This window comes from Anabrus simplex, chromosome 1 (genome assembly GCF_040414725.1).
Source record: "Anabrus simplex isolate iqAnaSimp1 chromosome 1, ASM4041472v1, whole genome shotgun sequence".
Lineage (NCBI taxonomy): Eukaryota > Metazoa > Arthropoda > Insecta > Orthoptera > Tettigoniidae > Anabrus > Anabrus simplex.
The window spans coordinates 1,372,724,076-1,372,750,708 of record NC_090265.1 but is presented as its reverse complement, the minus strand read 5'-3'; the positions used below and the strand labels follow the sequence as shown (position 1 = coordinate 1,372,750,708).

Here is a 26,633-nt window from a genome sequence, read left to right as displayed (position 1 = left end):
GTATGTATGTATAATCATATCAATAGCCGTATTGAATAGAGGTGGCAATAGTGGACTCCCTGAAGTACGTCTTTCTTAATCAAAATTGGTTTAGTAGTATTGACTTCCACTTACCCGAATTTCATCATCTATCAGTAAATTGTCTATCAATTCAAGCAAGTTGAAGGCAGTTAGGTATTATCCTAGGATCTTTTAATATGCTCAATATATATCCCATGGAGTCAAAAGCTTTGCTTATGTCTAAGAAAGCAACGACGCAGTCTGACATATTTTTCAATGTGCTTTTGTATGAGATTTGAGGAATATGAAGATATCGACTTGGACGAAGTGTGTTATTCGGTGTTTAATACGTTTTTCCCTAATTCACATCTTGTCTGACATATTTATGTATATTCAAAACTGAATTCGATCGACTCAAAAGATTTTTCACAGATAAAAATAGGCAATAAAAAGCAGGATTTATAACCAGGGAGGTGATTCTTCTTCTTCTTCTTCTTCTTCTTCTTCTTCTTCTTCTTAATTTGCCATCTTCTAGCGAAGGTTGGCGGTCAACATGGGGATCTTGAATTTGGATGCAGCGACACGGAACAGAACCATCGTGTCCAATCCATACCAGTCTACGAGGTTCTTCATCCATAGAGTTTGTCGTCTACCAGGACTCCTACGGCATTCTATTCTTCCTTGTATAACAAGCTGCAAGATCTCTACTTATCATTCCGCATTATATGGCCGAAGTATTCCAGCTTCCGCCTTTTAATGGTCAGCATGACTTCAGTCTTCTTTCCAAGTCGATCCAACACCTCGGAATTCCGGATTCTGTCTGTCCATGAAATGCGAAGCATCCGCCTGTACACCCACATTTCGAATGCTTCCAGTCTTTTACATATGGATTGAGTAATTGTCCAGCCTTCCATTCCATAAAGTAACGTGGGAAAGACGTAGGCACGGACCAGACGGAGCCTTAGGTTTAGTTGTAGGTTGCGGTTGTTGGGCAGTTTCTTCGTCTGCATGAAGATGCTTCTCACATCTTCAATGCGGACCCATATTTCTTGGCTGCAGTCCCATCTCTGGTTGAGGTAACCAATCAAATAAATAACCTAACTAATTTTATAATTTTCAGAAAGCGACTACATTTTGTCGTGTTTCTTGTCAGCCATCACCATTAGAATCGTCTTCAAGAAATTATTTTTTAAGTAACTGCATGATAATTATCCTACACCATTATTATTTTATTCAAGCACGACCTCGCAAATTTTAAAGAAGAGTACAGTTTTGCCGATTCCGTCCTGCTGCAGTATGTGTTTGCTGGAAACGCACTACTTCATCCGCACAAATTACGTACTCATGCGCACTGATTATGTATTCATAAAGACCTAGAGATACAGTATCTGGTAAGATAAATCCATTTCATTACCTACCAGGAATAACATTAATTTGACAGAGCCCGAAAGAGGACATCAGTTCAACAGCAGTCCTGTCTATCACCCGGCTTTACACAACATTTCGCTGCGCACCGCGAATTTAACGCATCACTAACTGTAGAGAATACAAGGGAACACAGCTGACAGCCTGTGATGAGCTCCACTGTGCCGTCCTTGGCCAAATGCCTCTTTCTGCCACTGGAATTGTCATGAGAAGAATGGAAAAAAGACATTTTAACCAACGGCGCCATTTCATAATACCATATAAGTCACAACATGTAACAAATGTGGAATTCTCTTGACGTATAATGACAGGTACTCTTTCCATTCAACTAAATTATTCGTTTCTACTGATAAGTATCCCCACTCCACCAAACTACAGACAAGAGTTTTAAAAAATCAAAAATTATTTCAAAACTTCAATCATTTACTCATCGAACTTCATGTGAATCATAAATGTACCACAATGACTGATAATTTTATATGTATATAATACATATTGTTTCTGGCATTTCCTCAATAATAATTGTACCGGGCGGTACACCTCCACGCCGCTAGTTCAAATATTGCGCCAATTGAAACTCCTCTGCAGGAGAAAGTCTGAACTTTAAAAAACTGTATCAACTCACTGTTTCTCCGAAGATGGCTCTGTGTAAATTTTGATGTGTTGTTGTTTGTCATTGATCAAGAAATGTGGACGTTCTCTACCAGATGTCTCTACAAAACTATGGTAATACACTCTGGTGCAATGGAATGAACTTTCTTGACGAAATTTTGTATTCATAAGTTTTGTCTTTACTAAATTTTGTTCTGTCATTTGTGGGTTGGCAATATAAATGCTTTCTTTCCGTCTGTTTTGAATGTAGCCAATCAGAAATTTCTGTAATTAATTTTCCACCAATAAGGTGTTTCTTCCTCGTCTTGTGTATTAGTTTTTGCTGTTATACAATAAAATTTTGTGGGCGGGTTGTTATCATTCATGAAAGGTCTCGAACTTTCCACGAGGGTATAAAAACTGCTGATTTTCTTGTCACCTGGCCACTTCAGTAAAATCTTTCTTAGTGTGTGGATATGTAGCAGGGGGTGGGAAGCGCCTCTTTCTTCGGGCAACAGATCTCCAACAAGGTAATGGCCTTTTAACATCTGTATTTCTTGCTAGCTCAGCAGTTTAACTCTCAGGGAGGGTTCGAAACCTTTAATATGTAACCAATTCCTTTAAAGTGTAAATTACTTTTCAGTATACGTAAAACTTCAAATCCCTTTTCCATAAAGCAGGGATAGAGAGTGCTTCACCCTCTCGAGCTCCCTTTCAGTTTGAAATCGAGGTGACTACGTTTTCATAACCGTTTCGTCTCTTCCTTAATGTATTAAAGTTTTTTCATACGAGTCACCTCCCTAGCTTGGGATTAGCCCCTGTATATTGGCCTAGAGCCACTTAGGTTTTAATATTGCATATTTAGGAGTGCAAGTTCACGCCTCCAGTCCTTTCTGTACTTTGGGCCATTAACTTATCCTGATGTTTTGTGTTCTTCATGCGAAGGCCCTGTAGATTGGGTATTAAGTACCCCTCTTTCTTTGTATGCCTTGATGGCAGTTTGGATAAGAGTCTGTTATTGCCTTTATAGGCTTGAACGATCGAGAGCGGGTCAGCTCTTTATGGTGTTGTGGTAAAGGTGCCTTAGAGAGGCTTGAGGTTAATAGTTGGGAGCAAGTGCTCCTTGTATGAAGGGGTTTTCTGCCCCTGGGATCTGATCTGTAACCTGGCAAAGTTGAGCTTGCAGCTCGAGGAATGTAAAACGGGGCTCGAAGCCCAAATCTTATAACGAACTGTAATTTGTAATTGCTTTATTTGTTGATCTGCTACTTGGTACCTGTTAATACTCTGTTATTTGTTGATTTTGAAAAGAAAATATAACCTTGTTAAAGTTTTAAATTAACTTTAATTTTGTAGTTGAGACCTATTCCAGCCCGCACCTTCATTCACCTCTGCCTTCCACGGATAACGCCGTAACAATAATAATAATAATAATAATAATAATAATAATAATAATAATAATAATAATAATAATAATAATAATAGTAATAATAATGATAATGATAATGATAATAATAATAATAATAATAATAATAATAATAATAATAATAATAATAATAATAATAATAATATGTATAGTCTATATCAAATGGAAAGTTGTTTCATTTACGGTCGTTTACATGAGAAAAATATTTGGGCCTAGCATTATTTAACGCAATAACATTTCCACAGGGTGCAACCCATTAAGTAGGTGGAATTACGGGACAATATAGCAGCCGCTTAGTTGGACAATTCTGAGTAAACTCTTGAGAACAAAACGCTTCCCATTTGACACAGATTTTAAGCTCTGTTCTAGTGTAATATATCTATGTTACATAAGATACTTGTCCACAGTCATCCGATCAGATAGTGTTCAGAATGTACTGTGTCTGGTATGGACTAGACCCTAGGGCCTAGACCGTTAGATAAAATTCGTTTCCTTCTTTCGCATCTGTCTCAGATTCGTATAGAACTACGACAATATGAAAATTATAGGGGTGTGAGCGATGTTATTTAGTAACGGCATTCCTTCTGCAAGCAGTCCTTCTGATGAAAGATATAAAAAGTATCACTCATAAGATTGGCTGATGAATGTCAGGACCCGGGTAACTGAGTAGCTGGGGGTCTGGGTACCCATCACGGTGGTTACCCGAAGCAAAAAAACTGGTACCCGTTACATCGGGTACTTATCCGAAAATCCGGCTATCCGTAACACAGTATCCGTGCTTGAATGTATTCCCAGCGATGCATTGGTTCCCCTTTCCCGCTATGAGATCGCTTTTCTGCTCCACCACCTCTCTCTCACTAATCGTAACTCTGTGCCCAGAGAACGTTAATTTACGTGTTTTTATTTTTACATAGAGATAGAGCTTTTCTCAGAACCTAAACTGAGGGTCGTATATTTCTATTTATTATTTAAAAAGTGCGGTATATACAAGACACCGAACGGAGTGGCCGAACTCTGCATTCGGGAGATGAATGGGTTCGAACCCCACCGTTGGTTGTCCTGAGAATCGTTTTCCGTGGTTTTCCACTTTCACACCAGACAAATGCTGTGGCTGTACCTTAATTAAGGCTAGCGCCGCTACTCTCCCAATCCAAGCCTTTTCCCATCCTTGCGTCGTCGAGACGCGGCGTTAAACCACTAGCAAAAAAGAAAAATACACCAGTTCTATTCATTGAAAAATGTAAAAAAGAAGAATTCAGGAAGAACAATAATAAGAACAATAACACAGACAAAATGTTGCTGATGTGTGTTTAAGCATTTCGGCAACTTCAGGTTAGTTTTATTACTCATAAATTACTCATAAATTTCTCTCCGTTACACACAACATTCACTGTAATCACTCAAAGAAAACGCTCAATTAGCATAGCACTAGCCTGAATAAAGAGATCACATAGGACTTGTTGTTTAATGCTCAAAATCCAACCTTGATCGACTCCGAGCCGATCTGAATAGTAGCTTTTTACCAGAGTTCTCTATCACTCGTTTCAGAGAGATACTGGAATGGTAGTTTATTGTGTAAAATTCCTCGGCGTCATATCTGTTTCCGTATATACACAACACATCTTTGCAGATGAGGTTAAATGTTTGTTCGTCAGTCTTTCAAAGTCACAGCATGAAACGTCATAATCCATTAAACTTTTAAAAATTATACTGTGTGACTTCGTACATGTGGGCGTCGATTACGTAAAGGTAGAAATCTTAATACGTAGACTTTCACGACCACTAAATGACATATTGATAATTATTTGGGGATATTAGGTCGTGTAATATTAAATACCAGCTGACGCGTTTCGATCCTGCGACCAGGATCGTCTTCAGAGCAACAACAAAGCAAAATGGCTACTGTCACTCCATAGTAACCAGACTCAAGATAGAGAGACCCTGTTAGAAATATAGTTCATTCCAGGGCCTCCAAAGTCACGGAGAAAGGTGTTGACGAGTTAACTATGGAGGGCAGCCATGATTTACTCAGTATATAGCCGTCACCTTTGTTGAAATTATTCGGGCGTTTAGCAATTTCAATCGCCTCACGAATGATTCTAGGAATAAAATGTTTCTCTTTACAAATGACAGAAGTTACATCAAAAATTATTTTATGGTCATTATGTATGGCATGTTCTGCCACTGCAGACTTCTCTGGCTGGCAAAGGTAGAAATGTTTTTATGAACAGAAACAGAGGCGTGACAGAGAAAATGATTATGTATTCAACACCAACAATCGGGCATGGAAGGCTCAAAAGTAGCACACGATATACCCAGTGGGCATGAAGAAGTACAGCTAGCAGTCCCTTGACCTTTCATAAATTCCTGAGGCGAGATAGTGGCTCTAGGAGTTTTGAGATATCGAAAGTGCAGCATCCCTCACACCTCGCGCGCAAGCTCGTGCGAGCGCTGACTTTGCCCATGCACCCGAGCAGGAAACCCACAAAGATAACTTGGTTCATTATCTTTGTAGAATCCAGTTTAGGTCCGACTTATTGGCTGAATGGTCAGCGTTGAGGCCCTCGGTTCAGAGGGTCCCGGGCTCTATTCCCGGCCGGGTCGGGGATTTGAATCGTGTCTGATTAATTCTTCTGACCCGGGGACTGGGTGTTTATGTTTGTTCCAACACTTTCCCCTTCATATTCAGACAACACGCTACACTACCAACCACCACAGAAACATGCAATAGTGATTACATCCCTCCATATTGGGTTGGCGTCAGAAAACAGGGTCAAATCCCCATGTGCGTTACAGTTCGCATCCGCGACCCCACAGATGTGGGAAAAGCGGTAGAAAAAGAAGAATTCAATTTAGGTAATATTTAGGAAAGGTTCTTGTGAGTGTGAAAGGCATGCCACAAATTCTTTATTCACTGCCATGTCGGAAAACTTCCACCAACGCAGGTATCATCTAACTAATGTGTAGGCTATGTTGTTACAATAGACAGTAGATTTTCATGCCTATTACAAATGAAAGGCACAGCTATGGTTTGACCATGTTACAAGAATGGAAAGAGATCGTAAACTAATGCAAGTTCTAGAAGCCCGGTTTGAGGGTCAGAAAGGGAGAGGATGACTACGAATCCAAAGGCAGAAATATGTGGAAACGGCAAGTAGGGAGAAAGTGAACTTAATAAATAAATAATAATAATAATAATAATAATAATAATAATAATAATAATACTAATAATAATAATAATAATAATAATAATAATAATAATACGGCATCAGCTACTGTGAGCAGACATTTTGGTCTGACGCCATTTAGGCTACCTGCGCGTCAATTTCACCGTTCCGCTTTACTTTACCAGACAGCAGAGAATGCGGATCTGTGTTAGCAATCTATTGCTGAGTTTTAATTAATTTTGTCGGGTAAATATCAAATATATGCCAGGGATCTTTTACATGCCGACATCATACGTCATGGAGTGCCGAATTATTATTATTATTTCGCTCTTCAGACATCCGACTGCCTCTGGCGGGTTTGAACCCACGATCTTGGGAACCAGAGGCCGACACTCAACCACTGGTCCACAGAGGTATATTCAATCATGAGGTATTGCTGCAAAGGAGGCAGACATATCTGTTATGCTATAAAACAAATACACGGTTTGTTACACCATTACAGTAGCCTACCTTAACAGAACGAAGAACTGTCAACCACAAAAGTAGAAGACGGAACATCATTAGGGAGCCGTTATAAAAGCACGCACAATCTCGTATTCAGATTAATTACTTGCCGGAAGTAATCATTATGAACAAAGAACAATGTTACACAAAGCTAACCAACCCTCTGTGTGGATTTTCTCGCATAAAACTGCGAGTAATTACATATGGCAAATCCCATTAATCACAAAGTGTTACTAACAGCTAACTCCTCCCTATAATTAGCGCGGCATAATAATTATATACATGTAAATGTGAGCGACAGTTCTACAGACGCAACTCTGGAGCACACATGCATCAAGTTACGACCGAAGTTTTGTAGACTAACTAAAAACTGCTATTTCATATCAACGCAACGAAATATGTCGAATGTATATGTAAACTAGGGGCTGCCTGGCCGAGGCGGTAAAGGCGTGCTCGGTTCGCCCGGAAGGACGTGGGTTCGAATCCCCGTCAGGAAGTCGTAAAATTTAAGAAACGAGATTTCCACTTCCGGAGGCGCACATGGCCCTGAGGTTCACTCAGCCTACACCCAAAATGAGTATCAGGTTAATTCCTGGGGGCAAAGGCGGCCGGGCGTAGAGCTAACCACTCTACCCCATCAAGTGCGTGCCGAGGTTACGGATAGTAGAGCCAAGGGCCTCCATGGCCTGTACGGAGATGACTTTGCTTTGCTTTTTTGTATATGTAAACTAGAAACATAGCACGACACAAAACTATGTGGAAGTAACTCATTTTATCAAGAAACTAGCTGCAGTGCCCGTCGCTGATGGGTTAGTTTTTGTAAAATTGCAGCAGTAATGGGTGAGCGGCATAAGAAAAGATGAAGCACGCTTTAAGTAACAATAACCAGTCCGTTTAATGCTACTGTTGACTAGTTCCAGGGCCTTCCTCTGAGTGGTGGTGGCAGAGCGTAGGCCTTGGGATCCCAAGATTGCAGGTTCAAAAGCAACTGCGGTACTATTTCCTCAGTTATTCACAAATATATCAAACATGGTTCTTTCTATAAATAAATTTAGAAAACTGTCATGACACAAAATATTCAACATTAAATTTAAAATAACTCGTGTTCCATGCATTTCCAAACAAAACTGTTTTCAAAATCTCGGCATGAAATTATTTCAATCCACCCCCACCGTTCTTAAGGGCTGTCTGGCCGAGGCAGTAAAGGCGTGCTCGGTTCATCCGGAAGGACGTGGGTTCGATAACCCGCCAGGAAATAAAAAAAATTAAGAAACGAGATTTCTACTTCCGGAGATGCATATGCTCCTGAGGTTCACTCAGCCTACAACAAAAATGAGCATCAGATTAATTCCTGGAGGCAAAGGCGGCCGGGTGTAGAGCTAACCACTCTACCCCAAAAAGTGCCAAGGTTACGGATAGTGGGAGCCTTTACATTCCACCCTTCCCAGGGCCTTCATGGTCTGTACGGGGATGGCTTTGCTTTTGCCACCCATCTTAGCACCTTCCTCCCTTTGAATATCGGGATACCCGTCTACCCCAACAGCCCAGCATCAAAGTCAAACACAACTGAAAATAAATGTCGAGTTCATGCTCAGCCGACGATACGACATACATACAGAAATTTAACCCGTGGCCTTTAAGGTATTTTTTTTTTATTGCTATTCGTTCGGGGCGTCGACCTATGAAGATATTTTGCCCTTACTTGCATCATATGTGAGGAACCTGCGTGTATTATGTAAATGGCGGAAGTGTAAAGTGTTGAATGTGAGGAAAGGAACGTTAAGGACGACACCAACACCCAATCCCCAGGCCAGGGATATTAATCACTTACAATTTAAAACCCCTGATCCGGCCGGGAATCGAGCTCGAGGCCGCCGGGTGGCAGGCGGACACGTTGCCCCCTACACCGCGGGGCCGGACGGTCTCTAAGGTTTATCTAGTCCAACAAAATCATAGTTTTCACAATGTACAGATAATAAATAATTCAAACCCACTAGCAATGAATGCCCAGTATACCGCCAGTGTTTCTCATTTACAGAACATTCATCTACATGGTATTTGTTACATTATTCCATTACACAGTACTTTCTTTCTTTCTTAATCTGCTTACCCTCCAGGGTTGGCTTTTTCCTTCGGACTCAGCGAAGGATCCCACCTCTACCGCCTCAAGGGCAGTGTCCTGGAGCTCCAGACTCTGGGTCGTGGGATACAACTGGGGAGGATGACCAGTACCTCGCCCAGGCGGCCTCACCTGCTATGCTGAACAGGGGCCTTGCGGGGGGAGGGATGGAAAGATTGGAAGGGATAGACAAGGAAGAGGGAAGGAAGCGGCCGTGGCCTTAGGTACCATCCCGGCATTTGCCTGGAGGAGAAGTGGGAAACCACGGAAAACCACTTCCAGGATAGCTGAGGTGGGAATCGAATCCACCTCTACTCAGTTGACCTGAGTTGGCTGAGTGGACCCCGTTCCAGCCCTCGAACCACTCTTCAAATTTCGTGACAGAGCCGGGAATCGAACCCGGACCTCCGGGGGTGGCAGCTAATCATACTAACCACTACACTACAGAGGCGGACCAAAGTACTTACAGTCATATGTTTTAATGTCAATACTTTTAGTGAACATTATCAAAAGAAACAATATATATTAGAGTTTTTCCTTCGCGATGTGTGTTTTTCTTTTTACACCCAATTGTTTTTGTTAAACATCATGGATTTCCCGTTTTTATCTCAAACTCGGGAAAGTACTTCAAAGCAATGTCTTCCATTTGATTTTCAGGGGTTGTCTGTTAAATCTTCAGCCCGAAGGCAGGTCTAAGCCTCAAAAAGCACCACCAAAGGTTGTGCGGTTATAGGGAAACCGAAGAAAAAAAAAAGGTGGCGCTATGTACAGGCGTACAAGGGATGATGAGTGAAGTAGTTTGCCATTACTTTCCTCACTGGGCCATACGGTGCTACTGCAGCACGACCGGTCCGATGAGTAACGCCTTTCATAACATTCAAACTTCATTATTCAGTAGCAGCTATACCTCAATATCATCCATAATGTCACTGTCATAAATGAGATTGAGACTTCGGCGGAAGCTATATTTTAGAATGGCATCCGCTAAGAGACGGATCCAAATATACTACATTCATAAACAAATAGCAAGAGGCGCATTCAGTGTTTAGGGGGGGGGGGGCGATATAAATAATGTTCTTGGCTTTACATACCACTAACTACTTTTACGGTCTTCGGAGACACCGAGGTGCCGGAATTTAATCCCATAGGAGTTATTTTACATGCCAGTAAACCTACCGACACGAGGCTGACACGACCGGACTGTGCCAGGATCGAATTGCCAAGCTGGAGTCAGAAGACCAGCGCCTCAACCGTCTGAGCCACTCAGCCCGACGGGGAGAGCGAAATATCATCCCTGTGAACGTTTACATAGTGCTTGTGCGCAACCGTACGCGCTTTCCAAGATATTCGTTTAATTACCAGACCTGTCACCCACTGATCAAACGTGGGGCTGTATAGGACGTACTTTATTTGTTTGGAACTTGAATAATAACTTGGCTTCTTGTTGTGTGATCAGCTGCGTAACTCACTTAGTTAGAAATCAGCGTTCAATGTTGTGAGATTGAATCCCGACGCAGTCGGTTGGCGTTTAAGAATGCTTAATTGCAAAACACTCGTGTCAGAAGATTTACAGGTATCTAATAGAACTTCTTTTCACGAAAACATTCCTAAATCTTGGTGTCCTTTATGAACGATTGAAGCCTCGTTAAATACATCATCATCGTCATCATGACCACGGAGGGTGCGATAGCCGTCTGACGGTGTTCATGGCTTCTCACAAAGTCGGCCGTGGTCCAACTCCCGCTAATGCAGAGCCTGTGGTTCGGATTCCATGTAAAATTAGAGGGTACGTGAAACTACAAGCTTGCTTTTTTTTTTTTCCTCCATCAACAATAACTCTTGTCTGGACTGTACTGAAGTGCGTGTATATACATGTACAAAAATATTCCTTTTGTGTGTAATCCCAGAAGCCTAGTACCATATTTCGCTTTTATCTCGGATTAGGCAAACAAAAATAAACAGAGCAGACTAGCTGAAAATTGCCGTTATAATTTCTAATATGAAATTCGTATTAAGTCTTGCATATTCTTACGTAATATTGTGTACTCGTCAACTGACAGTTTTCATTTCACGACAGTCGCCACGGCACTTGTTTCAAATTCTTCGAAGTGAAAACCTACGCGTGGCGACAGCAACAAAAGAGAGACAAACGTCCAGAGATTTGTCTTTGCCGGAAGATCTACGACCGCAAGGAGGAGAAGAAGGGTGTCCGCCTTGTGGTCAGCATGGACTCCAGGGATGTGGAAAAAGGTGGTGGGAAAGAAGATCTTCTGCGGGGTGCATGTTGCTACAGGTACAACTGTTAGAATTGTACTTCCATACTTTGAAGTTGAAGCATTTGCCTATACTCACCCCCCTTTCCCCGAAAAAAAATATTTCTCCTAAAAACTCGCCCGGATAAATTTTTGAGGCTTGAAAAGAGGACATATCCAGGTAAAAAAGGACACTTGATAATCCTACACATACATTATGACGACAGGAAGATGTTCGTTTACATGAGTGATATGGTGGATCACTGTCAGGTTTGACAACAGACAGAAGATCATACATGACCTGTTTAAAGTCGGATATGCATTTATTAGATCATATATTAAAGGAATAACGCGTAGAGAAATATAATAATCCCAGGGTTTTGAAGTCAATTCATCAGTAAATATAATTGTGATTAAAACAGAGAACAGTTAAACAGAATGTGGGAAACTATATTTCTATAATTAGTAGATTAATATGACCGGGGTTATAAGACAAATAGTGAGAGTAAACATACAAAAGGGATTCAAAATAGCAACAAAACACAACAGCATGTACAACTGTCAGTATTGCATTCGTGAAATTAAATGAACAGATTATACAGTTGCTCAAAGCGAAACTCGTACAGTGATATAATGACATGTACCTAAATAGTAAATAAAGAAAAACGATATGTATTACATCAACGAAATGAATATTTGATATACTAGAGAGTATAACCTTCATACAGTGTAACGGTTCAGATCCCGTTACAAGATTATATCTGTATTATTATTATTATTATTATTATTATTATTATTATTATTATTATCGTATCCGTATTATTTTATCTGTGATATTATTGTTATTGTAGCTGTATAATTATTAGCCTATTCAATTCAATTCTGTGATGATTATCGCATGAGTGATTATAGTTAATTTGTTATGTATATACATTACATTAGCATTAAAGACATGTACAGTAAGAGTTGCAGTATGATATCAGATGTGAGTGTATTGTGTGAAATAACTTGCGACATTGTGCAATACTGCTAGCGTAACTGCCGAGTCATCGCTCTGTCATTTTGTGCATTTAGCGATGAGCACATTTTTTGGGAAGTTCCTAGAGTGCCTCAGGCAATTTCACCATAGTACGTAACATTTGGAGCCGGGTGGGAGTAACATAGTTATTTCTGGAGACTGCGTATGTGTGTCAGCTAAGGCTATATATACTTGGACTAGCGTTTAATAGCATCAGTCAATGGATGGATAGGCCTCAGTCGGTCAGTTAGCTGGAGTCAATTGGAAGGTGAGACCTCAGTCGGTCAGTTCAGTTGGAGGGAAAGGCTTGCCATGGAGTCATGTGAACGGAGAGACTTGCCATGAAGTCAGTGGAATACAGAACCTTGCTATACAAAGTACTACTGAGATGATAGTAGTCAGTCATCTGGATGGAGAAGCAGCAGCCACACGGATACTTAGTCGCCAGTCACCATATAGATTAAATGTTCGGAGTGTGAATCTAATTTCAAGCCATGCTATATCTCGTCAGTGTAACAAAAAAGGACACATCACCAAATTAAGCTTGATACACCTACAGCAGACACCAACTCAAAGGAATACGTCGTAATTACACTCAAAGTGTTGAAGGGATAAATTAATGCCTAGTTTCTTTCAGTTGTAATGTCATACTTTTATATTCTCATCTGTTTTATCGCAGCCAGTCTTACTATTTTTATCGAAATAATTTAAAGAATATATTTTGTTCTATCAAATTAATTTATCGTTTTATTTCAATGGTAGAATTAAATAACCTCAAATTTAATGGGGAACCGAAGGCCAATATCCTTTTCCTAGAACCTAAATGGTATGTTGTCTAAGTAAGCTTATTACCTCACACCCTAGAGATATTCAAACAAGGTTTACCTTACTTTCGTCGGTGAAGAGAAATGTTTTCCAAAATTCAAAATCCTTATTTTCTTGTTCATTAGCAAATGTGACTTTCTTCCTTCTGCTGACTTCACTAATGAAAGGTCTCTTCCTAGCTACTCGGCCGTTATAATTATGTTTCCGTAACACATTTCTCACTGTTTCAGGATTACATGTCTTTCCTAACCACTTTTCAGCTTCTAAAGTCAACTTAGGAGCAGATTACTTTGGATTATTTTTCACCTCATTAAGTAACCAGCGTCCATCCCTTTGACTAAAGATTTTCTGGCTCTCTCTCTTGCCTTGTTGACTAACACTTTTCGTTCTTTGAAACGCTTGATGATGTCCTGTACAAGAGAATGCGGTCTATTTACGACTTCGGCTATTTTCTTAGATTTTTACCTTGTCTATGATAGTAGATAAACGCTGACGTTCCTCCAGTGAAATTTGTCTATTCTGACGTCCCATTGCATTTGCACTGTACCATACGTACTGCAAGCAGATCTCGGAATGAAGCACGACTAACCTGGGCACAGATCTGAGTAGTAATGAGGGAGTGTACTGTTTACATTGACATCAGCAATGTACTGTACGAGTTTCATTCTGACCTGTTATGCAGACGACTCACACAAACAATTTATTTTATATTTAATGTATAGTTTCACGTGATCGGTATTTTCAGTACATAATCTGTAATGTCTATGGCATTAGACAAACCAGATTTCGTTTCACTTTTCATCATACTTACCTTACTGCCGTGATCAATACAAGGTTATACTTCAGTGTACGAGTTGCACATTGAGCCACTGTAAATAAAATAACTCATACGTCTCTACGCAGAGGTAATCTTAATGCAACACACAATGTCTGTACGAATGAAGTTCCTAGTCATCGTCCCCTTAGTAAAGTTTTGATAATATGTCAATCTGAAGGTTGTGCCTACCACGAAAATTTATTGAATGCTGCCATCATCAGTGCCATTTTTTAAAGAACAAGCGTAGAACGAGCCTTATTTTCTACGTAATTTCGCACCTATAACATAGATAATATAATAATAATAATAATAATAATAATAATAATAATAATAATAATAATAATAATAATAATAATAATAATAATCGTATGGTCGTAATTACTGGGTGTAGAACTTTTGTAGTGGTGCCATCTAGGCAGCATCCCAATCAATTTCGACGTTCCGATTGTGCTGTTGTTTAGTAGCACAAGCATAACTCTTCTGGATGGTTTCCATGGCTGAGTTACCTGTCAGGTACCGCTCACATACTCTCAACTGCGCGTTAGGGGAAAGTTCCTTGGGTGACACCGCGAAGAGAGGTGAATTTTACAGAATTCGTAAAATATTTTAGTAACAATACTGCTATAGGTTTTAGGTCTCAAAACTACTTTTACGGTTTTGGGAAACGCCGAGGTGCCGGAATGTTGTCCTACATGGATTGTTTTACGTGCTGGTATCTACCGACGCGAGGCTCGAGTATCTGAGCACCTCAAATACCACGGGACTGAGTTGGGATCAACCCTGCTAACTTGGGTTCAGAAGGCCAGGTTCCGATCGTCGAAGCAACTCAGTCCTGCCCCGAAGCTGTTGATGAACTGTGTATCTGCGGTTAGGTAACGCATAACTTTCTTTCTAGCTTCTAACAATCAGTGTCACTTCTTTTGCTGGGCCTGTCAGGAAATATTGTCTACCAGCTGCAAACTGATTCATTTCTCCATACAATGCATCGAGCACAGAATTGAATTAAAAGGTTAGGTCTCCAAACAGAGTTTTACCCACACTACAAAACTAAAATCCGGATTTCATTCACGTTTCTTAATTCAAGGCGCTGTTGATATTCTCGGTGCCCTCCATGCAGGAATGAAGCCACGTACATAAACAAGTCACGTCGTTCTGCTTCTAACGGAATGAAACAATATCTCACCCGTAATATGAATATTTCAGCATTACATTGTTTCATTTATGACAGCGACAAATGATATGAATTTTGTCTCAGCCGAGAGAGGTATAAACTGGAGAGCGAATTAAGCCTGGCGTGAAGTAGAAAATCACAGTGTAAAGGGCAGTCAAGTGGTGAAAGAGGAAGGCGGTCAGATGGATAGTGGTCTGACTTACCTCTCTTCTTCTTCTTTTGCTACCGCTTTATCCCACACCTGTGGGGTCGCGGGTGCGAACTGCGTCGCACATGTGGATTTGGCCCTGTTTTACGGCCAGATGCCCTTCCTGATGCCAACCCTATGTAGAGGGATGTAAGCACTATTGCTTTGGTTGGTAGTGTGGTATGTTGTCTGAATATGATGAGGAGAGTGTTTGGACGGACACATATACCCAGTCCCCGAGCCAGAAGAATTAATCAGAAGCTATTAAAATCCCTGATCCGGCCGGGAATCGAACCCGGGACCGTCTGAACCTAAGGCCAGTACGCTGACCATTCAGCCAACGAGTCGGACCCTGATTTCTCTCTCTAATACTCACAAACGGAGAATGTCAAAACGCAAGGACAATTCATGGAGAATATGGGATAGGAAAAAATGCCTTAGGGCATAGCTTTGAATTTATTCAGCATCTACGAGAAGCAGAATGTGTATTATTTTATTTTTGTTGAGGTTACAACAAAAACAAAACAAACTATGGCACAACAGTTCATCAGGGCCCATGCCTGCCAAGACGAATGCTGCCCAACTAGAAGACCTGCAGATACTGGAATACCAAGTTGTCAGCGTGAAGAAATCGTCAGCCGTACTGCCTGGTTCATGGATGGCAAACCTTTTCCGACCAGCGTGTCAATTAAGGTCTTGTTTATTACTGTTTTACTGTCTAGTGTGGCACCTTTTATTTTAATTTAAAATCATCATGAAACCCCGTCGTAACTTCGTTTAGTTATAAGATAGCATTACATATACATCCATTCGAGTGAATGTTTCATGATTTTACTTTGCAAACATCACTGAAAATTACATTTCAAAAAACAGGTAAATTTTATGATTAAGATATATTTTTGCTTTAACCGTCCGGGTCCATGGCTAAATGGTTAGCGTGCTGACGTATAGTCACAGGGGTCCCGGGTGCGTTTCCCGGCAGGGTCGGGAATTTTAACCATCATCGGTTAATTTCGCTGGTACGGGGACTGGGTGTATGTGTCGTCTTCATATCTTCATCATTATTTCATCCTCATCACGACGCGCAGGTCACCTACGGGAGTCAAATCAAAGGACCTGCACCTGGCGAGCCGAACATGTCCTCGGACTCTCCCGGCACTAAAAGCCATACGCCATTTCACTTTCTTTTTGCTTTAACCTAATAAAATTTGTAAAAAAAAATGGCCATAGAATTAATTGTGACATACTTATTTTGTTAATTTCATTAGCGTAATGTTAAAACTTGTCATGTTGGTAGATTTTCGACCTATTTAACAACATTAAACATTGTTGGTATGGTGTGCACAAAAATCGTGTAAGCGTGTGGTGACACGCGTGTCATAGGTTCGCCATCCCTGCTCTGGCTTCTTGACCAGATCCGTTGCCTTTCGTATTAAACAGCTCCTTAACTGGCCTCACGAAACTGAGTTAAGCCGGCTCCAGGCCCAGTCCAAAATTAAAAACATTGGACTAGTCGAGAATCGAGCCCAGGTCCTCTGAACAAGAGACAGGCACGCTACCCCAACACCACGATACTGGCGTTCTGTGAACACATATTTACAGTATTTATTTATTTATTTATTTATTTATTTATTTATACAACTAAAAGATTACCAATCAATTTTTCTTAGTGTACTGATGCACACTTCCACGGCCATTATCTCGTGGAAGGTTATCTTCTGGGCCGTGATCGTATTTTAACAAGTGTCGACATTTCGTCAATGATTCTGTAGGCGCCTTTTTAACGCCACCTTCTCACGGTTACACGGGCTCCAGGCTCAATTTAGGATGGATGCTGGTCCTATTCAAAGTTCCAATCGGAGTAGCTACACCACTGTGCCGGCGTACCAGTCACGTGGTAAGCCTTAAACATCAGAGTAAAAATATTACCACCATCTTAAGCAACTTGAGAAGTCGCAGTAGCTAAACCTGCACTCAATCTTCGGGACCATAACAATTAGAAAGTTCGAGGGTACTGTTCTGGCTACCACTGGCTAGCATTTACATCGAGATGTGACTGAAAAAATGAATGTCTATCGGAGAGCAAGTGAAAGATCGCTACTTGTCATGACTTAATAGTCCAGGATAGTACAACTTTTCAGTTTATAAACTTGTCGTAATATGCTTCAATGGAAGAAAGTCTTAAAATGTCTAAGTGCAGAGCGACTTGGTATAGTTACCAGTTATCATTATCACTAAAGTTTCAAATCGAATTGATTACGGCTCTTTTTATGGAAAATGCTTTCGAGTTCTTTATATTTGTCACCAGTTCAGAATAAGCAGCTTTTAAGGCATATAGTAGAATAATACACTTATCAAGCAATACAGAAATCAGCCAGTACAGTACGATAATTAAGCTAGAAAGTCCCTACGCCACAGAATGGTTCTTCATTTCATTGAAGCATATTACGACAAGTTTATAAACTGAAAAGTTGTACTATCCTGGGCTATTAAGTCATGACAAGTAGCGATCTTTCACTTGCTCTCCGATAGACATTCATTTTCTCAGTCACATCTCGATGTAAATGCTAGCCAGTGGTAGCCAGAACAGTTCCCTCGAACTTTCTAATTGTTTCTGAAATGCACTTGCCGGGATTCGAACCGCGGCTACCTTGGTCAGAAGCAGGCGACATTGTCACTCGGCTACCACACCCACATCTACAAGAAAGAATACAATGAAAATATCTCAGCTGCGATCAGAAAAAGATTCTTCGACCACTTTTATGAGGTAAAATGTTCACCTTTTGTAAGCAACTGACAGTATCGGAAGTGAGATCTAACATGTCATTATAACTACCAAGGTAAGAACGCTGATGGTGGCGCTGGATGAAATATTCAATTTATTCATCCCCACTTGAGGCGGAAGTTATTTGGAGCAGTCGTGCTCAGTTCTCTGTCTATTGAGGAAGCATCGTAAGGTCAGACTCAGCTTCTTTGTCGGATCTAAGGCGTGGGCATGTGTTCCAGATGTTTTCCTATACCACTCATCCTTTCAGCATTCATTCTAGTCAAAACATTCCCCAATGAGATTCCTCGCAGCGACACGAGCTAGTCTAGATGTAAGTCGTCGTAATAGTGGGTGGCAATGAGGGCGATGCCCAGATCCTTTTTTGCTTCTCTCAGCAGAGCTTGCTTTCTTCGTAGGCGTGGTGGTAGAATGCTCCTCCACTTAATGAGGACGGACAACAGACTCACAAAACTAATTTTTAGCCATGTCTACACGAGCAAACAATCTGGGATCTATGGGATAAAGAAAGGCACGGAGGAGATGATGGGGATGATAGAACACAAAGTATAGGACAAAATTACTTTTAGGAGACTCATGCAAATTTCAAGAGAGAATGTCTGGACAAAAGAGAGGAGTAAAAAGCAAAGTGACAGAACAACGAGCTATTTGAAGCAAGCAAGAAAGTGAGAAAAAATAAATAGGCCTACATGTTTATTTTCTAATCGAAAGTTTTCGGTGGCGCAAGGAGGGAAAGGACTAGGATTGGGAGGGTAGCGATCATGGCCTTAGTTTAGGTACAGATACATTTTCCTGGTGTGAAAATGGGGAACCACGGAAAACGATATTCAGGACCGCCGACGACGAGATTCGAACCCACCATCCCCCAAATGCAAAGGTTAAAGCGACGCGACCCTAACCGTGCGGCCGACAGACTCGATCAAGTAAAGAAAATGAATGCATTTATCTTTTACGTGGTCCTTACATGGTCAAACTTGAGAAAAGTAGAAAATGTTCACCAGGCTCATACTTTTGTACATGCTGACAAGGATAACAAAGATACGTTGAACTTTCCATGTTCAAATATCTACCATTCTGGATAAAAATATAACCTGTAGTACATCATTCAGCTTCATTTCAGACTGTTGCGTTCGCTCTACAAGCCTCTGCGAATTAACTAAACGCCTCCACAATCCTCCATTTGTAACTAGCTCTTTGGCCACGTTTAATACCACACATCTTTCTTGAAATCATTAGTAACTGAGTCTAACGGTCATCGCCTCGGTCTGCCTATACTTCTCTTTCTCTCCATGACCAGTCCATTATTCTTCTAGGTAACCTATCCTTCTCCATTCGCCTAACATGATCCCACCACACCAAAGCCAGTTCAAGCGTACAGCTTCATCCATCGCATTCATTCCCAACTTAGCCTTTATCTCCGCATTCCATTTACCCTTCTCCCATTTTTCCCACCTGCATAAATATACACTGACTGACAGAGCAAATGCAACACCAAGAAGGCGTGGTCAGAACTTTATGCCAATTGCAGGGTAGACTGACGTCACTGAGGTATGCTCATGATGTGAAATGCGCCGCTGTGCTGCGCACGTAGCGAACGATAAATGGGACACGGCGTTGGCGAATGGCCCACTTCGTACCGTGATTTCTCAGCCGACAGTCATTGTAGAACGTGTTGTCGTGTGCCACAGGACACGTGTATAGCTAAGAATGCCAGGCCGCCGTCAACGGAGGCATTTCCAGCAGACAGACGACTTTACGAGGGGTATGGTGATCGGGCTGAGAAGGGCAGGTTGGTCGCTTCGTCAAATCGCAGCCGATACCCATAGGGATGTGTCCACGGTGCAGCGCCTGTGGCGAAGATGGTTGGCGCAGGGACATGTAGCACGTGCGAGGGGTCCAGGCGCAGCCCGAGTGACGTCAGCACGCGAGGATCGGCGCATCCGCCGCCAAGCGGTGGCAGCCCCGCACGCCACGTCAACCGCCATTCTTCAGCATGTGCAAGACACCCTGGCTGTTCCAATATCGACCAAAACAATTTCCCGTCGATTGGTTGAAGGAGGCCTGCACTCCCGGCGTCCGCTCAGAAGACTACCATTGACTCCACAGCATAGACGTGCACGCCTGGCATGTTGCCGGGCTAGAGCGACTTGGATGAGGGAATGGCGGAACGTCGTGTTCTCCGATGAGTCACGCTTCTGTTCTGTCAGTGATAGTCACCGTAGACGAGTGTGGCGTCGGCGTGGAGAAAGGTCAAATCCGGCAGTAACTGTGGAGCGCCCTACCGCTAGACAACGCGGCATCATGGTTTGGGGCGCTATTGCGTATGATTCCACGTCACCTCTAGTGCGTATTCAAGGCACGTTAAATGCCCACCGCTACGTGCAGCATGTGCTGCGGCCGGTGGCACTCCCGTACCTTCAGGGGCTGCCCAATGCTCTGTTTCAGCAGGATAATGCCCGCCCACACACTGCTCGCATCTCCCAACAGGCTCTACGAGGTGTACAGATGCTTCCGTGGCCAGCGTACTCTCCGGATCTCTCACCAATCGAACACGTGTGGGATCTCATTGGACGCCGTTTGCAAACTCTGCCCCAGCCTCGTACGGACGACCAACTGTGGCAAATGGTTGACAGAGAATGGAGAACCATCCCTCAGGACACCATCCGCACTCTTATTGACTCTGTACCTCGACGTGTTTCTGCGTGCATCGCCGCTCGCGATGGTCCTACATCCTACTGAGTCGATGCCGTGCGCATTGTGTAACCTGCATATCGGTTTGAAATAAACATCAATTATTCGTCCGTGCCGTCTCTGTTTTTTCCCCAACTTTCATCCCTTTCGAACCACTCCTTCTTGGTGTTGCATTTGCTCTGTCAGTGTAATTACGTAAGGGAGATGACTTCTTTCTTACAGAATACAATTAGTCGCAACTGCGAGCTCACTGCAACAGCTTTTTCTGTATCTGATTCAATTTCACTTAGTATACTATCATCTAGGGAGAATACAGATCCGAAACACTTGAAATGATCTACCTGTTCCACATCCGCACTCTCGTCCTGACATCTAGTCCTCAGAATTCTTCCCTACTGACATCACTTCAGTCTTGGAAATGCTAATTTTGATATCATATTCACTGTATCTATTTTCAGGCTCCAAGATATTAGATTGTAGGCTGTGGTAATCGACATAAAAGCCAAATTGCTAGATTTTGGTATATTGGTATCTATTAACTTCATGAGAAAATATAGTACAATGGCAACTCACTACACAATATTAGACCCACAATCACCGACAACTTAAATCATCACATACAAATGAAATGGCGTACGGCTTTTAGTGCCGGGAGTGTCCGAGGACATGTTCGGCTCGCCAGGTGCAGGTCTTTTGATTTGACTCCCGTAGGTGACCTGCGCGTCGTGATGAGAATGAAATAATGATGAAGAGATGAAGACGACACATACACCCAGTCCCCGTGCCAGCGAAATTAACCGATGATGGTTAAAATTCCCGACCCTGCCGGGAAACGAACCCGGGACCCCTGCGACTATACGCCAGCACGCTAACCATTTAGCCATGCAGCCGGACAGGGAATTGAGCCAACGGCACGTGGTGTTCCCAAGCGGTCACCCATCCAAGTACTGACCACGCCAAATGTTGCTTAACTGCGGTGATCGGACGAGAACCGGTGTATTCAACATGGTACGGCCGTTGGCTTTATTATTACACATCTCGAGTTACCAGCAATTCTGCCGTGTGCTTTTTGATCAACAATCCCGTTCCTTTAAGAGCCTTGACTATGTAGTTCGGTTTCCGATAAATTCAGTCATGGCAAATAAATAAATAAATAAATAAATAAATAAATAAATAAATAAATAAATAAATAAATAAATAAATAAATAAATAAATAAATAAATAAATAAATAAATAAATTACCACTAGTCTTCATTTCTATATTCCCCTGGTGGCATATTCCCTAACAGTTGCTTACCTAGTCTTAATAATTTCAAAGAAGTTGGACAATGATCAAATATTTCCCTTGGTAAATTAGGCTACTCCAATCCATAATTCATCTTCCTATAAATGAATATTTGACCCTATTTGTCGTCTTGAATTCCAACTTTATTTTCATGTTGTGATCTTTTCTACTTTTATAAACAAAACTCACATTCCTTGAACTGCTGGAAATAATAGTATATTATTATATATCTTCAGTTCAATCATCAGCTTAACAGACAGTTCTAAATTAGTAGTGCATGAAGTTCAACGGATGATACACAGGAGTACTGGTGTAGAAAAGAATGTATATCAAACTGACAAAATGTCAGAATACTGCTGTTGGTGCTTCACAATACGAGTTTAGGGCACTGATGTCGCCAGTTTCGTGTGTTCTCACTGTGGAGCCTGTACAATTACTAATGATATGAATTATGTACTCCAGTCAACTTCTAGCCAAATGCCTGTCATATAATTCAGTGGTGTTGAGGAAATTATGATTACAGGGCATCACTATAATGTGACAAGAAAATGGAGACAACAAAAGAAAATCCATTCTCAACAGGCGGTGCTTCATATTTAGATTAGAACCCCGGACTACAGTGGTGAAATGCTAACAATTAACCATCCGGGCTACAGATGGACTTGTGTCTCAGTCCTATTTTATTAGGTTCAGTGATGGAAAAAATAGAATAAACAAATAACTGGGCTGGATTACAGTTACATGAGTACTCAATTATAAATTATTTTCAACAAGTAATCAGGAAGGTACCAATTATTTCACCGAACTCCATTCTTAATGAAATCTTGATTTTTACGCACGAAGGCTGGAATTATACCAAAGTTTGCAAAGGAAAAGGTATTACTTCAATTACTGTTTTTCTTTTTTGGCGTTACGTCGCACCGACACAGATAGGTCTCATGGCGACGATGGAATTGGAAAGGGCTAGGAGTGGGAAGAAAGCGATCGTGGCCTTAACTAGATACAGTCCCAGCATTTTCCTGGTATGAAAATGGGAAACCACGGAAAACCATCTACAGGGCTGCCGACATTTACTGTTTCATCTTTGTCGTAGAGACGTTTAATTGCTATCATCACTAGATGGAACTTCCAGAATGTTCATCAAATACAGATCATTCATAGATTTCGACAACTTACACGTCTCAATAATGATGTGCACTTTCTTTGTATACCTACCCATAACGGTATCCTACACAACGAATATGTTGACCGGCAACGCATTTGGGCGAACGCCTAGATTCACCAGTGTATATGCGAGACTATGTACCACCTATCAAGCAGCGCTCCCCGACGCAAATTGAAAAAATGGTATATTACAAAAAGGCAACGGGGAAAACAATATGCTGCAGCCCAACCATACCCCCCTCACTCACCCTGGTTCTCCAAAAGGAATGCTTGTCGCCGATATGTCACTTCTCTTATTCGTATGAGGTTCAATCACGGTAGTTTTGCAAATTATCTCTCCCGGGTAGGAGTCCTAAACTCGCCTTATTGTTCCTGTGACCGCCAAGCAATTGCTGACCTCAACCACACCTTCTCGTGCCATCTTTATAATGTACAGCGGAAAAAATTCATAACAACTTTACTTTAATTGAGCTTCCGACTACCACTCAACATACAGCGCATTTTATCATCCCAACAACCAGAGATGTATAATGCAGTCACCATATTCTTAAAAGACACTGATTTAAGACTATAAAGTTTGACGTGATACATCGGAAAAGAATAACTAAACATACTACAGTTGCAGTGTTTCTTCTTTTTTCACTGAGTATGTGTGTGTGCATTCTGTAAAGACTCAGAACGTAATCCCAGTACATAATTATGGAAGATTAATATGCGTCTATGTATTCTCAATGTACATTTACTGTCTTTATTTTGTATTCTAATTTATTTCTAGCTGGCTGTTTGGTCTGGTACCTAAAAATTAAAAAACGATTTCCCCCATTAATTTATTATTTAGTGATGTTCAGTATATTAAATAATGTTGCCATTTACTTTAGAAAATACTGTAGTTGGTTCTTAATATTCCCATCGCTAAGCCTCGAAGTGTTGGGAAAAAGTATATATTTGCAGTTGCTCAAAAAACACCCTACAAGGGCACTTTACGGAATGTTGAATATTTTGGGGCAAGTTTGATGCCTTACTGGAGAGGTAAGAAGTTCCTCATCCAGCACTGGTGAAGCTACTGGTTCTGTTGTTCTCAAAAAGCTTCACCACTTCATTTTTCCCGTTTCTGCTTTATCAGTTTACTAAAGTATAACAATTATAATTTTATTTCAAGAAGTACGTTACGAGTAAAAATTACACTTTGTAAGAAGTAAGGATTACAAGTCAAAATTACTAAAATAGTATTCGTGACAAGTAATTCGATCACTTTTATTCAAATACTTCCCAACTTTGCTGCGTCTTGGAAGGTGTGCTAGGTACCAACTGATGAGCCCAGCCTAGCACACGAAGGCGAAACGCTGGTAACCAGGAATGAGTTAGCTGGAAAATTTATGATGTCCAATAACGGACCATTTATATTGGTATTATAAATTGACTCATTCGGAACAAATATTACAGATTCCCTATGGGAATTAACATTGTATTACACAATGACTCTCAGAACTAAGGATGCTTGCGTGTAATAATCATTACAAAGTGAAATTCGTGCAACAACTAACATTAAAATTCGGTGTTATTATCATGTGACGACAATCACACTTCAGGATGTAATCCATCCAGCGTCTTATCAGTTATCGAACCCCAGGACGATAATTCAGCTGTTTTCGTGATGGGAAATCGCGTTAAGTAAAGCCAACACTTAGAAACCTCTTTATATATTCACCAATCTGATTTATCGCAGTGTATTTTCTAACTTTCGTGCTTATAGTTGGATTAGCTTTTCTAATAGATTATCCACATATTTTTGGCAGAAGCAATCTCACTGAACACATTTGGAATGCTGCCGAGACGGATATGCATACTCTGGACATTGCTCCAACCAATCTTTGTGAATTACGGGAGGCTGTCCATCGATCATGGATTAGTATGGAACGCTTCCGGTGTCTTGTGGAGTCCATGCCACGCCCATCGCCGTCGTCATCAAGGCAAAAAACGGGAGCTACATGCCACTAGCCAGGTACCTCTAATTCAATTCTTCGTGGGTGTGCAGAACATTTTTTTTTTTTAGTATTGTACAATAGAAGAAAAGGCTCTGAAATGTGAAAATTAATTTTCCCCATAAATATTTTAAGAGGAAACGTTCAATGAAATCTATATCAGTTCCCGAAAAGTCTGTAGAAAAACGATTATTGGTTTAAGGAGCAGAACAACTAAATTATCGACCTCTATTGAACGAAATGTGGAGCGGGAAAGAAGATGAAAACGTTGGCCATCCTTATCATCTATCGTGTAGCTGTAAGTTTGCATCCGGAAGATGATGGGTCAGCAGCTCAAAATATGGCTTCCAGTGGTATCTTCTTTTCACATCAGGTAAACTCCGGGCCCGTATCTTATTTAAGGGGACGACCACTATTTTCCCACCCATTGTCGCCGAATACCCATAGGGATATGATGTTAAACAAAGAGAAAAATAAAACTGGCACAAACAATTTTTAGCGTAGATCATCTGTAGATTTTGGTTGTTATTACTTATTATCTATATACTTCAGAAGTCAAACGCCCATTAAATTATTAACACTGAGTTTTGTGGCAAAATAGGATTCAACTCATCTCCCGCAGAGGTCTGAAAACCTTCAAAACTAATCAACACATGCTGTCTTTATTCAGACGCGAGGAGTTAAGAAACAGAGGACATGGCTTCTAGGTGAGTAGAACATACTTTTACTATAGACGGAGAGCCTCGTAATAACAGACAAAGGAAATCGTGAAGAAAACACCTGTTAGATGACAAGGACAATATTAACATTATGTTGTTACGTAAATATTGCAGATAAAATGATAGTTCAGCAATATGTCACCGTGTTGCAGTAACTAAATGCATGACTCATGAATACCGACTCTTTTTATCATTGTGCATCCGTGTTTCAAACTGGAAATAACAGAATACTCCTTCGGAAAAAAAAAAACACATTTGATCCACAGAGATCAATACTAATACAGGGAAATGTTTTGGAAACAACCTATTGTAAGGGATATCTGAAGAATTGTCTTCGTTTATGAATTGTCTTATCAATCGTAATGAAATGGGGAAGATATATGTCCACCGTATGTTGAACACTCAGCCCGAAGGCTGGATGGATTCTCAACAGCTCTACCATCAGCTGTCATAGATGGCCGTAGGCGTCGCTGAAGAGGCGTACAAGGTTAGTGAAATGTTAGTA

At 41.1% G+C, this 26,633-nt stretch overlaps 1 protein-coding gene and 1 non-coding gene across 5 annotated transcripts in view; both read right to left on the bottom strand.

Moving 5' to 3' along the window:
* Positions 1–26,633, bottom strand: part of PH4alphaEFB (prolyl 4-hydroxylase subunit alpha-1) — a 361,076-nt gene that overhangs the window by 205,244 nt on the left and 129,199 nt on the right. The gene's annotated exons all lie outside the window — the stretch shown is intronic.
* Positions 21,882–22,000, bottom strand: LOC136859445 (5S ribosomal RNA). The gene has a single exon (XR_010859007.1). It is a non-coding gene; the product is annotated as a 5S ribosomal RNA (ribosomal RNA).